The following is a 15,530-nucleotide window of genomic DNA, read 5'->3' as shown; positions in this document are numbered from 1 at the left end:
GCTTACTCTGATTTAGACCCTTGTTTTGTGCTCTACATTTTGATTAGTTCAAGATGAAAAGAGCCTTTGGAAATGCAAACTCTATGGGACCCTATTTCATAGACAGGAGTCTTTTGAGTTTCAGCAGCCTTTGAAAGCCCTGAAGTGGTCCAGTGCACTGTGGGATCTCCAGACCAGGTAAGTCCTCTTCCTTCAGCTTATGGGTTCTGGGCTATGGACCATGCCACCTCCCCAAGGCTTCCTTGAAAGGGAAGATACATCGTCAAAGAGCAACTTAAAGGAAGATAGGATAGCACAGTTGTTAGGAGAATAGATTTTGGAATCAGCATTGGGTTTGAATCACAACTCCCCCCCTTAGATGTGCAGCTTTGGACAAACCTACTGAACCTCTCCTAGCCTTTGCGATAATATCTGGAATATTGGGGATAATAATACCTATGTTACAGGGTTTTCATAAGGATTATGTGAGTGAATAAAATATAAAAAACCAGCCCAGAGTAGCTACTCAGTAGCTGTAGCTGTCATTCTATAAAAGTTCCAGCAGGGTTTTCAAAGTTACAAGGTTCAAAAGTTCAAACAGGGTCTTGGGTGTGAACTGAGGGGTCTGGGGTGGGAATGTAAATTGGTGCTGCCACTATGAAAAACAGCAAGGAGATTCCTCAAAAAATTAAAAATAGAACTACCAGATGATTTGGCAATTCCGCTAGTGGGTATACACCTGAAGAAAACGAAAATACTAATTCAAAAAGATATATGCACACCCATGTTCATTGCAACATTATTTATAATAGCTAAGATTTTTTTTCTTTTTTATTCTAATAAGGACTTTTAAGATTTGCTTTCTTAGCAACTTTCAAATATGCAATTCAGTATTATTAACTGGAAGTTTATATCTTTTGACCCCTGTCACTCATTCCTCCTCCAACTTCTGGCAACCACCAATCTATTCTTTGTATCTATGAGCTTGTTTTTTTTTTTAGTTTTTGTTGTTATTTTTTAGATTTCACATGTAAGTGAGATCATATGGTATAGGTCTTTCTTTGTCTGGATTATTTCACTTAGTATAATGCCTTCAAGGTCCAACTATGTTGTTGCAAATGGCAAGATTCCATTCTTTTTTATGGCTGAATAATATACATACCACATCTTTATTCCTCCATCCGTGGACATTTAGGTTGTTTCCATATCTTAGCTATTATAAATAATGTTGCAATGAACATGGGTGTGCATATATCTTTTTGAATTAGTATTTTCGTTTTCTTCAGGTGTATACCCACTAGCGGAATTGCCAAATCATCTGGTAGTTCTATTTTTAATTTTTTGAGGAACCTCCTTGCTGTTTTTCATAGTGGCAGCACCAATTTACATTCCCACCAATTTTCTCCATATCCTTACCAACACTTGTTATTTCTTATGTTTTTAATAATAGTCATTATTATAGATGTGAGGTGATATCTCATTGTGGTTTTGATGTGAATTTCCCTAATGATTAGTGTTGTTGAACATCTTTTCATGTGCCTGTTGGCTGCATGTATGTCTTCTTTGGAAAAATGTCTATTCAGATCCCCTGCCCATTTTTAAATTGGATTGTTTGTTTTCTTTGCTGTTGAGTTGTATAAGGTTTTTAATACATATTTTGTATATTAACCCCTTATCAGATATATGATTTGCAAATATTTGCTTGCATTCTGTAGGTTGCCTTTTTGTTGTCGTTTCCTTCCCTGTGCTACTTTTTAGTTGATGTAGTCCCACTAGTTTATTTTTGCTTTTGTTGCCTTTATTTTGGAGTCAGATACAAAAAATGATCAAGACTGAGTCAAGGAGGAGTTCACTGCCTATGTTTTCTTCTACAAGTTTTATAGTTTCAGGGGCGGGACTCAACTGCTAAACTCTGTCTCCTCAGAGGATCTTGCCAGGGCTCGGTTATGAGTATTGTTAGGGTAGGTCTAGAGCAGGGGTGGGCAACCCCTGGTACGCCAGTAACTTTTGCTGGCAAGCGAAACCCTCTCTTATAATCTTCCATTTATAACTTTGTTTCTCAATATCGACTTTTTTATTTTTCAGATAAATTCAGTGTAGGTGCATCTTAGATAAATAAATAATTTTGCATAACAAGTTATCTTAAGACCATAGACATGGATTGACGAAAGAGGGGAAGAGCAATTTCTATGCCTCTGCCTTAACTCTCCCTGCCTTCCTAGATCTGACCAGTGTTTTATTTTATTTTTTTAATATATTTTATTGATTTTTTTTTTTTTTTACAGAGAAGAAGGGAGAGGGATAGTTAGAAACATCGATGAGAGAGATCGATCAGCTGCCTCCTGCACGCCCCCTACTGGGTGTGTGCCCGCAACCAAGGTACATGCCCTTGACCGGAATCGAACCCGGGACCCCTCAGTCCCCAGGCCAATGCTCTATCCACTGAGCCAAACCGGTTCGGCCCGACCAGTGTTTTAGTTTCATCCACATACGCTTGTGAATCTTTGTTCTCAGTGATGAATTTTGTTAAGTCTCTTAATAGGAGTAGCCTGACGGGTGAAAGTAGTAGCTTGTTCATATCTCTGAAAGTCACGAAATATAAACCTGATGTAAAATCTCTGTCATCAGTGATGCAGCAGCAAAAGTCCCACTGATAATATCAAACGGAGTCATAAAGTTTTCTGTCGGACTATCAGTGTACATGTACATGTATACATTAAAAAATAAATGTATTTTTCATCATCATATACTGTGTTTTTGTCGCTCAAATGAATTTTATTATTTCTTCAAGGTTCTTCACATACGTACACCTTAAGAGATATCAAGTAGGCGTAACATGTTCTCAAAAAATTAGGGTTGGCACGCAGAAGAATTTTGAGTCAGAGATTTTGCTGGTTTTGGAACGCACTCACAAAAAGGTTGCCCACCCCTGGTCTAGAGTTAGCTTTACTCTGATCATGCTCCTTAGTCTTAATGCATGCATGATCCTTCCGATATCCCAACCAATGCCCAGACTTGTTGAAAGATACACATACTGGAGCATGGTAAGCAGAAGGCTTCTCAGTAGTGAGGAGACTCAGTGGTCTAAGGTAGGAAGAATAGTTAAAGGAACCCTGGGCTAGAAGAAGCCCCAAATAGGGCATGGGGAGTGGATGATACATGGAAGGGAGGAAGGATAATGTCTTTGTGAAACCTAGCTCTGATGGTTGGCAGAATAAAAATGAAATTTTATTTGAAAAAATGAATTTTCTGTTAGAGTAGTTCGAAGCTGAAATGCTGAGGAAGAGAGAGTTTGTTGTTTTTAAAGGTAACTAAATAAAGGTTAAGTGATCCTTGTAGGGAATGTTGTGAAGACTCACATATCAGATGAAGATTGAATTTAAGGCTTTTATAGCTCCTCCCAATGTGGCATCCCTTGGTTCACTGAACTTGAGTTGTTTTAGTATAAACACTAGTCATTTACTCATTATAGCACAGGAAGGGAATTCTCTTTTACGTTTGTAATGGAAGGAGTATGGTTTGTAGGAATAGACCTGAGTTTGGATCCCCGATCTGCCATTTTCTAGCACACTTTTTGAGAGAACTCAGTTACATTTCTAAACCTCAGCTTCTTCATTTTAACACTTGGATTGCGGGAAACGAGTTAGGTCGGCTCGCGTGAATTGCGCGTACTCCGCGGGAGCCGTCTTAACTCGGTTCATATAGATTTGCGGTGGAGTGCGGGAAACGTGTAAACTCGGGCCGATTGTAACTGCGTATTACCAAATATTTGTTTGTTTGCCGTTCACAAAGATACCTACCTGCGTATGCGAACCGTTTCATACCCATTAGGGTAATAGGTATCTTAAACTAACTCTGATTTTGCGCGGGAAACCTAAATAATTGCCCGCGCCATCTTATATTTTGGCGGGAAATTCACCCGACACCGTAGTGTTAAAAAATGAGGATATCCTGAGGCTATTGTAAATATAAAGTACTTGAGAGAGTACTTGACAAATAGTGTTTTCCAGGAATACTTGTCATTAATATTAATGGTATTGTGTTATTATTAGACAACTTAAATTTTTTTATTATGTTTTTAAGAATTTATCTTAAAAATATGGCTGCACACAAAGCTTTAGCCATAAAAATGTCCATTATGGTCCTACTAGAGGCCTGGTGCACGAAATTTGTGTACTCGGGTGGGCCCCTCAGCCTGGCCTGAGCCCTCTTGCAGTCCGGGAGTCCTCGGGGGATGTCTGACTGCCGGCTTAGGCCCGTAGGAGCGGGCCTAAGCCGGCAGTCAGACATCCTTAGTGCTGCGCGGAGGCAGGAGAGGCTCCCACCACCACCACTTTGCTTGCCAGATGTGAGCCCAGCTTCTGGCTGATTAGTGCTCCCCCTGTTGGAGCACACTGACCACCAGGAGGCAGTTCCTGCATTGAGCATCTGCCCCCTGGTGGTCAGTGTGCATCATAGCCATCGGTCGTTCTGCCATTCAGTCGATTTGCATATTAGCCTTTTATTATATAGGATAGTATATATTTATATATATACTTTTTATTATTATAATGAGATAACACTCTAATATTGTTTGATAACCAAAATTCCTCCTGAGTATGGTGATTATGGGGAGATTTTATTTTTATTCTCTCTCTTATGTCTTCTCCCTTAACTATCTACTGAGAGTAAATATGTGTTCTTATAAATAGTAGAGAGGTAAATTATCATAAAGCATGTAAGGAAGGAGCCAATTTCTCATCCTCAGGAGTAGTTTATCACTAGTTGGATCCTGGGTGGTGAGGCAGGGGAGTTGCCAGCATCAGATGGGAATAGTGGTGGATGCTCTTAAGGTTTCTTGGTATCCTGAAACATTTTATGTGGTCAATGAGTGGTACAAATGGTAAGTTCTGTAGGAGATTGAAAGATGGTGGGGCTCTCTGGATGGACTTGGGGAGGAGGTGAGCCTTGCGAGCCAGGAAAAAGAATTGCATTTTCTAGAATTCTTGACCAGGTCAGAAGTCCATTAAGGTGTCTGACATCTATGTGACTTCAAAAATGCAACTATTGGATATCAGGTAGCAACTTCTTCTGTCTTTGGGTTTATGGAAATCCCTGAAATTTTTATTTACAAAAGAAAGCTGAGGAGAAACTAAGTACAGGAAATGCAAGAGGTTTCAAAAATAGTCCTGCTGTAAAACTGCAACAAATTATACCCTAGCTGCTCTCAGTTCACTGGGTACAATAAATTGTTCCTGATGTATGTCAGGAGAGTTTCCTTTATTTAGAAATTTGATCCACACTTCAAAATCTCATGTTGCATCATCATTTTATAAGCATTTCTAAAAGGCTGAGGCATCTGCCCTTGGTTTCTGGTCTTCTGCACGGCAACATCATGAAACTGGAGCAACTGAACGTGACAAGTGACTTGAAATTGTGATGATGACAGTTATAACCCAATGTTGTGCAACACCATCTTAACTGAGACTCAGGTTCCCAATTTGGATGTCAAGGAATGGAAAGTCTATTATGTGATACATTTTGGACACCAGGGTTATGTTGGGAGGGTAGAAATTAAATGGATGGGAGTGAGGGATAAGGGGTGGTGGGAGGGAGGACACACAAGTCTATAGATGTTAACCAGCTGGTGTTATAAACTTTTCTAAAAGAAAGGTAGTTCATTACTAGCCTTTGGACATGCAGGAAGCTAGGAGATAGTGATTTAGTTCTGGAAGTAATGCAGTGTGTAGCATCTTGCTATCTAGGGAAGAAAGAAGAGAGTGTTTTGGTTTTTTTTTCTTTTTTTAGAATAGGAAAGAAAGAACAACAGAAAGGAGAGGAGGAGAAAGAACAACAGAAAGGAGAGGTAAAAAAGGAAAGGGATGGTGGGGAGAGAAAGAAATGAATTTCATTGCTATTGATAAACACCATGGGTAATAGTCCTTGTTAAAGAACACAAAGCTGGTATTGACATCTTAGAATATTAACTTTTTAAAAAAATATATATTTTATTGATTTTTTACAGAGAGGAAGGGAGAGGGATAGAGAGTTAGAAACATCAATGAGAGAGAAACATCGATCAGCTGCCTCCTGCACACCCCCTACTGGGGATGTGCCAGCAACCAAGGTACATGCCCTTGACCGGAGTCGAACTTGGGACCTTGCAGTCCACAGGCTGACACTCTATCCACTGAGCCAAACCGGTTACGGCAGAATATTAACTTTTATCTTCATATGGAGTCTATAGAAAGTTATTTTCCAATGTGGGTGAGTCCTGGCTTAATGAAGAGTATTGCCTAAAAATCTGCTTTCAGTTTTTTGGGAACATTGCTATTGTTTCAAAAGTGACACCGCCCCCCCCTTCCCTAGCTGAAACCCAAGTCATCCAGATCCAGCAACCTTGGTTCGCTACAAATGTGGATCCCCCACAAAGTGAATGGGAGGAAAATTTGTAAACATTATTGACACAATCTCTGATTGAACAGTGTTGGGCAGTAACTGGTTAACCCCAAAAGACCACAGCTTCTTTTTTTTTAAATTGTTGACAGTATTACAGATATGCCCCATTTCCCACCCTCTCTTTATCCCCTTCTACCCAGCCCTTGCTCTACCCCAGGCCTTCACCACACTATTGTCTATGTCCATGGGCTAAGCATATCCTATCTAATAATAGACAAACATGGTAATTGACCATACCTTTGCTACGCCTCCCATGGGCTAATCAGTGTGACATGCAAATTAACCGCCAACAAAGATGGCGACTAATTTGCATACTGCAGGCAGGGCGGGCCAGCGCGAGCCGCCATCTGGCCCCCGTGTGCCGCCTAAGCCCCGCTGCCAGCTAGAACCCCCATGTTCGGCCCTGGGTGGTGGGGCTTGGCAATGCGATCGGCCCGAGGAAGCCCTATTCTTGCAGGAAATTTCCTGCAACGGGCTTCTAGTATGCATATAAGTTCTTTGGTTAATCTCTTTCCATGCCCCCCACACCTCTCCCCTCTCAGATCTGTCAGTCTGTTCTATGCATCCAAATCTGTAATTTTTTAAATTAGATTTCACATATAAGTGAAATCCGTGGTATTTGTCTTTCTCTGACTGGCTTATTTTGCTTAGCATAATAATCTCCAGGTCCGTTGATGCTGTCACAAAAGGTAAGAGATTCTTCTTTTTTTATAGCTGCATAGTGTTCCATTGTGTAAATGTCCCACAGCTAGTATTCACTCATCTACTGATGGGCACTGGGTTGTTTTTAGAACTTAGCTATTATAAATAACACTGCTATGAACATAGGGATGCATATATTCTTTCTGATTGGTGTTTTGGGATTCTTAGGATGTATTCCTAGAAGTGGGATCAAATGGCAGTTCAATTTTAAATTTTTGAGGAAACTCCATACTGTTTTCCATAGTGGTTGTACCAGTATGCATTCCCACAAGCAGTATACTAGGGTTCCCTTTCCCCACACTCTCACAAGTACTTCTTGCTTGTTGATTTGTTGATGGTAGCCATTCTGGCAGGTGCGAGGTGGTACCTCATTGTAGTTTTAATTTGCATCTCTTTGATGATTAGTGACATTGAGCATTTATTCATATGTCTGTTGGCCACTTGTATGTTCTCTTTGGAGAAGTGTATTCCTTTGCCCATTTTTTAAATTGGAATGTTTGTCTTCTTTTTGTTGAGTTGTATGAGTTCTTTATATATTTTGGAAATTAATCCCTTATCAGATGTATCATTGGCAAATATGTTCTCCATACAATGGGTTCCATTTTCATTTTGTTGTGCAGAAGCTTTTTATTTTGATGTAGTCCCATATGTTTATTTTTTCCTTTGTTTCTCTTGTCCTAGGAGATGTATTGGCGAAAATTCTGCTACATGAGATATCTGAGATTTTACTGCCTATGTTTTCTTCTAGGATTTTTATGATTTTGTGACTTACATTTAAGTCTTTTATCCATTTTGAGTTTATTTTTGTGTGTGGTGTAAGTTGGTAGTCTAGTTTTATTTTTTTGCACGTAACGCATATATGGCCTTTAGTATATTGAGGTATGATCCTCTATTCCCATTTTGTTGAGAGTTATACCAAAAATGGGTGCTGGATTTTGTCAAATGCTTTTTCTGTGTTTATTGATATGATCATGTGATTTTAATCCTTCATTTTGTTTATGTGATTTATCACATTTACTGATTTGCAAATATTATACCAGCCTTGCATCCCCAGAATAAATCCTGCTTGGTCATGGTGTATGACCTTTTTAATGTATTGCTGGGTCCAATTTGCTAATATTTTGTTGAGGATTTTAACATCTATATTCATCAGGGGTATTGGCTTATAATTTTCTTCTTTGTAGTGTCTTTACCTGGTTTTGGAATTAGGATAATGCTGGCCTTGTAAAAAGAGCCTGGAATTCCTCTTGAATTTTTTGGAATAGTTTAAGGAGGATAGGTGTTAGCTCTTCTTTAAATGTTTGTTAAAACTCGCCTGTGAAACCACAGAGTAAGTAGAAGGAAGGAAGTAATAAGGTCGGATTGGAAATAAATGACATAGAGACTAATAAAACAATACAAAAGATCAATGAAACCAAGAACTGGCTTTTTGAAAAGATAAACAAGATTGATGAATCTTTAGCCAGACTCATCAATAAGCAAAGAGAGGACTCAAATAAATAAAATCAGAAATGAAAGAGGCGAAGTAACGATCGACATCACAGAAATACAAAGGATTATAAGAAAATACTGTGAATAACTATATGCCAACAAATTGGACAACCTGGGTGAAAAAGACCACAGCTTCTTTAGTACTAAGTGGGCAAAGGATGGGACTGGCTTGATGCTCTGTGAGTGAAATGACCGATTGGCAGCCAAGGACATACAAACTTTTCCAGCAGGTTATGGTAAAGTGTTGGTAGAAGCTGGATGTTCACTGGGAAAGCTTGGATAACTTAGTGGATTTTAGGGGGTAAATCTCGAAGGAGAGGGATTTAAGGGTGATTAGTATTCAGGTCTCTCTACCTAAGACTACCCAACTAACAAAGGTTAAGGGGGGAGGGGCATCTGTTACTGTTTAATACTTCCCTTTTCATTAAAACTTAGCCTCTGAGCACAATAATTTTGTGGTCAATCAATATGAAGAGGGGGCCGATTATTCAGGAAATCTATTTTTCTGAAGGTAGATGCTCAAATGGAGAAGATGAAGGCATGGTGCTATTTAAGAAGAGTTATAGGGGACCTTTGGAGATCCTTTTTGGACCTATAAATCTAGAGTTCATTTACTTTCAAACACCATAAAGGAATTTTAATGAAACTGGAGAATTGTAATTCAGGAATGTTAAAATACAGCCAGGTTGTTCTCAACCTATTAGTGATTACAAGCAATTACTAAACAGCTTCTGTCATAGGCGAGGGTTCTATATTGCCTTTAGAAGTCCCATAATAAACAGTTCTGTTAAGCACAGATACCACTCCCAAAATCTAGATTGATTTGCTTAACCAGGAATTAGGAAAAATTTCAGTCAATAGCATTAAACTAGTTGATATAAAAGGAAAATTAAATTTTCAAATAACAACTGTAATTGTTATTGAAAACTAATGGGATTGCAAAAGGTGAATAAAAATGCAATCTGTTTGGAGCTTAATTTTACTAGCAAGCTTGTTAAACATTTGTTTCTTAAACTAAACTTCCTCTTTGGAATGCTAATGCCAAGAATGGAATGCAATGAAATCTCAGGCCTTGGGCCAAGGAGAGGTTTAGGTTCTTTTTCGTTCTTACTTCCTCAGATGAAGCCTGACAGGCTCAGGACAGGCCATCATTTCATTTCAGAGAACCCAAGTTATTTGCACTGTTTAGGTTTTGCTGTTTTCTTGGCGAGGTTTATGAAATTCTCTCTAGGAAAGAAAACTGATGGAAAGATGGATTTAAGTATACAGTCAATGAGTCCAGGGAAGGTCAAATTTTGCTACATGAGATGCTCTTCATTGGGCCAGAAATATTAATTAGGCAGTAGTGACACCACCTGGTCTTCTTGGGAATTTTCACTCAATCAATTCACTGGAAAAATGATGCACTGTGCAGATGATGTGTTACGAAGTGTACACTTGAAACCTGTATGGTTTTATTAACAAATGTTACCGCCCAAAATTTAATAAAAATAAAATAGTTTAGTCAAAAAACTAATGGAAGAATGAACAAATTTTTATTGCGTCTACTGAAAATGCAGTAGGCACAGTAAAGGCTATAAAAATGGAAGGGCCCTGAATTTGAGAAATTTATTAACTGAGTAATATTTAAAAAAAAACATATATATGCCTTCTCTACTTCACCCTATACCACAACCCTCACTCCAGAAATTCTGATTCAGGAGGTTAAGAGTGGGGTCTTGGTACCTGTATATATTTTTCTGAGAATTTTGATGGCCACTTGGGCTTGGGGAGTGATTCAGGGGAAGACTCTGAATAAATATTCAAGATATGAGAGTATTAAAAGAATTTAGAGTAAGTGTGGTAATCAGAGAGGCTTCTATGAAGCAGAGATTCTTTTAAATCTGTAAAAATGCAGAGGTTAAAAATAGGAGATATTCCAGGACTGGGGGTAGGGGGGCGGGGGGGGGGAGGTATTTTATTCCCTACATATACTATTTAATAATATCTAATTTTCCAATTTTCAATTTCTATTCTGGATTCTTACAGAATAAACAAAATGTTCTTGAACATGTGCTCTCAATACCTAATGTAATCATAGTTCCCCTGATTTTACTAATTGTTTCAGAGTATGGTCAGAAATACAGAAATCACTTGTTTCAAATAGAATATCAAATAGAGGGAATTTAATACAAATCTTTGTTTTACTGGTGTGGGGAGGGATGGAAGAGCTAAAGAGAAAAAGCAAGGGAGCTTGAGAAGCAAAAAGGAGAAAGAGCGATACTGAGATTAGTATCTGTGGAAGAACTGCCAACTCTAGGGACTGCGGGAATGAAAGGCAAGAGGACTTGTTATTAAATATTAAAGCCCAACACTATCACAGGATTCTAGGGGTTCTATCTAGCCAATGATAGGACAATAAAGATGGTCTCCCTGGAAGGTGTTGGGACAACTGAAGAAGGGCAGTTATAGCAGAAGCTTGGAACACTGATAAGAATGTAGCTACTTCCAGGAACACCAGCAAGAGCAAAAGTGTATGAGAAAGAAATAATGGTTCTTTCTCTTGCAGGAGTCTGGGAGATGTATTTTGTAAATTCCAGGCTCCAGCAATACGAAATAGATGGAAGAAGGTGGGTCAACAGGTAGATAACTGGTATACTAAGTAAAATGAATTAAGATGTAGTTCCTTCAGAAAGACAGATAAATATGCCTCAGGCAGAGCTTCATGTATGACTGCCAGCAAGCATTAGTACTGAAATATGCCTAAGCCTTGTGACAACCATTAGCAGTTCAGTCCAAAAAGAATAAAGAATGAAACTTGTGGAATTTGATGAATACTGTGTGAACATGCAACTCTTCTCATGGCTTTCCCCATGTTAACCTGATTCATGTACTCGTTGGTCCATCCATCCATCCATCCATCCATCCATCCATTAATTTAGTGCCTATTATGTGCCAGACACTGTGGGAGGCACTGGGGATCCAATGATTGTGCAATACAGCTCTCTGATCTGGCTTCTAAGCCAGGCAGGCAGTACACGAATTAGATAGTCACAGAAAATACTAACAAATGAGAACCATATTATTTATTCTTTACCCTTTTCAAAGTACTTTGTCATCTCTTGTTTTAAAGTTCTTGTAGGTTGGTTTTAAAAGATAATTTCATGTTGAACATGCTTTTATTTGTTTCCCAACAAACTTTCTAAAAACATTGGATATCTTTTTCTTACAATTTTTTACTTTTCTCACTTGGTTCTTACTGTCCTTTTTGATGAATAGGTTTTCTTCCTCTGACCAGTGACTTTTCCTGAATCTCTTTCTTCCTTGTAGGCCTCAACAATGTTACAATCCTAATGACTGTTTATTCTGTGGCCATTTCTGCCTACCTTCTTATGTTTTCCTTCCAATTTTATACGGCCTCTTTGACTTTTATGTTTGTTCATTTTCATCCATCATCTTCACAAACTGGGTCTTGCAGATCAACCTTGGAGACGTTTTGAGAGCTCAGACATTGCTGTGAACCCTTCTCTCCTCACCCTACTCGTAGGAGGGTCTTGTCTCTTCTGCCTCAGACTTTACATAGAATCAAGTCCACTTTCTGCTTTCTACCAGTTTGTTTTTACTTCATTGTCTTTAACAATCTTAACCATATATCTATATTTGATTGGTAATGACCAGTGTTTCTCAAAGTGTCCTAAATGGACCAACTGCTTTTGAATCACCTGGGGAGCTTATTAAATATGCAGATTCCATGGCCAACTCTAGTCTCTGGTGTATGGCCCAGATATTTGTGTGTTTAACAAGTTTATGGGATGATATTGATTGCATGAAAGTGTTAGGCGTATTGATAGAGACTTCTGTCTTCATCCCTGACATTTTTCTTCTCACCTCCTTTTGGGTTTTGAAAATACTGTTGTCTTTAACCGAATACTTTCTTAACATTAGACATCCAAAATGGGCAGTAATGATTTGAAGTTTATCCCATTATTTTTGAAATCATTTCACTTTGAATAAGTTATAATCACTCTTCTAGTAGCATACAGTAAAGATGCATTCTGAGTTTGAAACTTTGTCCCAAAATACTCCTATAGTAGAGAGCAGATATTGATGTCAGGCTACAGATGGTGAAAAAAGGGTTCAGAAAGAGTAAGGGACTGGGAGAATAAAAGGAAGGTCACACAGCTATTTAATTGTAGAGCTGAGACTGGAATCCAGGCCTCCAGGATCCTTTCACTGTGTCCTCTCCCAATTCTGACCTCTTTTTTTGGGATTGGTATCTGTGCTTAAAGACACACACACACACACACACACACACACACACACACACACTTGCTTCTATCCTTTGCAATATGCTGTAACATATATTGAATATTGGCCCTCTTTTTTGTACTTACCTTTTGCAAAAGTAAAGTGACATCTTTTCTCCAAGAGTAAAAAAGATGCTTGAAAATACCTCTGTTTGCTGAAACCGGTTTGGCTCAGTGGATAGAGCATCGGCCTGCGGACTGAAAGGTCCCGGGTTCGATTTCGGTCAAGGGCATGTACCTGGGTTGCGGGCACATCCCCAGTAGGGGGTGTGCAAGAGGCAGCTGATCGATGTTTCTCTCTCATCGATGTTTCTAACTCTCTATCTCTCTCCCTTCCTCTCTGTGAAAAATCAATAAAATATATTGGAAAAAAAAAAAAGAAAATACCTCTGTCATTATCAGAGCGAATGTGAATTAACACAGTTTATTCCGAGTCGTGGATTGCAGATGAGGAGGGATGGTGCACACTGAAGTGAAGCCAACAATCATGATAATTTCAAGGTCCACTGCAATAGCAGAAAACTATCCAATGGAAATGAATCAACTCTAGGCTCCCTGAAATCTCATCAACTCAAAACAGCTTATAAGCATTTACATGTTTACTCTCCAGCCTCTAGATAATTTGCACCGAAAGAAGGGACCACTGTTGTCAATATTCCAAAATGGCTGATAATTCTAAAGTCAGTTAGATTTGGTTTTGCAACATGTTTTTATCTTTAGTATTTGAATTTGGGCTTAATGTATTCTGAGAAATTACAACATTTTCAATAGCAATAGCATAGCAGTGAGAACCTGGAAATGATAACTACTTTCTCATTTAACCTCTTGATTTAACACTTTCTCCTCTATATGTTCCATAGTAGGAGGTGGTGGGATATCTTCCATTGTACCAATCAGAATTGAATCTCTCTCTCTCTCATTCTGTCTCTATCTCACATATATAATTATTGTATCCATTTCATAGGATTGATGCAGGATTACTAGATAAACTACAGGATGCTCAGTTGAATTGTAATTTAAAATAAACAAATTTTCAGTATAAGTACATTTTAAATGTTTCAGATAAACAATGAATAATTATATTTTAAACATGCTTATACTAAAAAATTATTCATTGTTTATCTGAAATACAAATTTAATTGTTTTCTTTTTTGTATTTTATTTTCTAAACCTAGCAACTCTGATTGGGAATTATATGAGGTCTTATATGAGAATTATGTGTATCTGCCATATAGTAAATGATCAGTAAATGTTCATTAAAATTATTTTTATAATCAACCTCCTATAGATCTTAACAAATAATGACAATAGCATTTGCACATTACTCTTTTGAAAGCCTTCTCAAATTCATGATTGTTCTGATCTTAATGACTCTGTGGTATCCCCATTTACCAGATGAAGAAATCAAGCCTCCTAAACTTAAGTTTTACTGACTGTAGAGTATGCTGTATTATATATTGCTTTATAGACATGTAATATTGAATATTGGTGTCATTTCCAATCATTGCAGGTATAAATATTGAAGTGAACATCTAAGAACATTTTTTAAAAAAAATATATTTTATTGACCTTTTACAGAGAGGAAGAGAGAGGGATAGAGAGTTAGAAACATCGATGAGAGAGAAACATCAACCAGCTGCCTCCTGCACATCCCCCACTGGGGGTGTGCCCGCAACCAACGTACATGCCCTTGACCGGAATCGAACCTGGGACCCTTCAGTCCGCAGGCCGACGCTCTATCCACTGAGCCAAACCGGTTCCGGCTAAGAACATATTTTTTACAATTACATATGAGTTCCTTAATTCAGAGACCATGGCTGTTTGTTTTCCCCTTGTCCAACCAAAATTACTGCTCAGCATATATTTCCTAAATGAATGCAACTTATAGATTATTGCTAGGTTCTTCTAATAATGAAAATAACAACAATAATATTAATATCATGTAATGATTAACCAGGCACATTCTAGTTCAGCCGTGGGCAAACTACGGCCCGCGGGCCGGATCCGGCCCGTTTGAAATGAATGAAACTAAAAAAAAAAAAAAAAGACCGTACCCTTTTATGTAATGATGTTTACTTTGAATTTATATTAGTTCACACAAACACTCCATCCATGCTTTTGTTCCGGCCCTCCGGTCCAGTTTAAGAACCCATTGTGGCCCTCGAGTCAAAAAGTTTGCCCACCCCTGTTCTAGATGGTTTACATTTACTGATTTTTCACACTACTTAGTGAAGTAGGTAACATTATTACCCCACTTTATGGATGAGGGATTTAACCCGCAACCCTTTGGTCCACAGGCCAGCGCTCTAACCACTGAGCCTAGTCAGGGCAGTATCTAATACTCCCTCTGTCCCATAATAATAGTAGCAGTTGATGAATGTAATTTGTCCCATAATAATAATAGCAAAAGAAAATATAGAACACAACATTTATTATCAAAAAATAGATTAAATTAAACAATAAATTAAAAATAGTACTCCTAATTTTTATTTTGATTGTTCAGATAGTTTCTGGATTTTTCAATAATTTCATTACTGCATTTTAAACTTGTAGGTAGGATCCCTTGGCCGCGAAGCTTTGCTTTCCCTGTATGTGTGAGCTTAAAATTATTGGAGCCATCGTTCTTCATTGCTT

At 38.2% G+C, this 15,530-nt stretch overlaps 1 protein-coding gene across 2 annotated transcripts in view; it reads left to right on the top strand.

The window, feature by feature from the left end:
- The window catches only part of GLIS3 (GLIS family zinc finger 3), a 611,903-nt gene that overhangs the window by 73,978 nt on the left and 522,395 nt on the right, over nucleotides 1-15,530 (top strand). The window lies entirely within an intron of this gene.

This window comes from Myotis yumanensis, unplaced genomic scaffold, assembly GCF_028538775.1.
Source record: "Myotis yumanensis isolate MYYU_CA2020_CCGP unplaced genomic scaffold, mMyoYum1.0.hap1 SCAF_12, whole genome shotgun sequence".
NCBI classification, from domain to species: Eukaryota; Metazoa; Chordata; class Mammalia; order Chiroptera; family Vespertilionidae; genus Myotis; species Myotis yumanensis.
The sequence above is the reverse complement of the archived record's forward strand: the minus strand, read 5'-3'. Positions and strand labels throughout refer to the sequence as shown.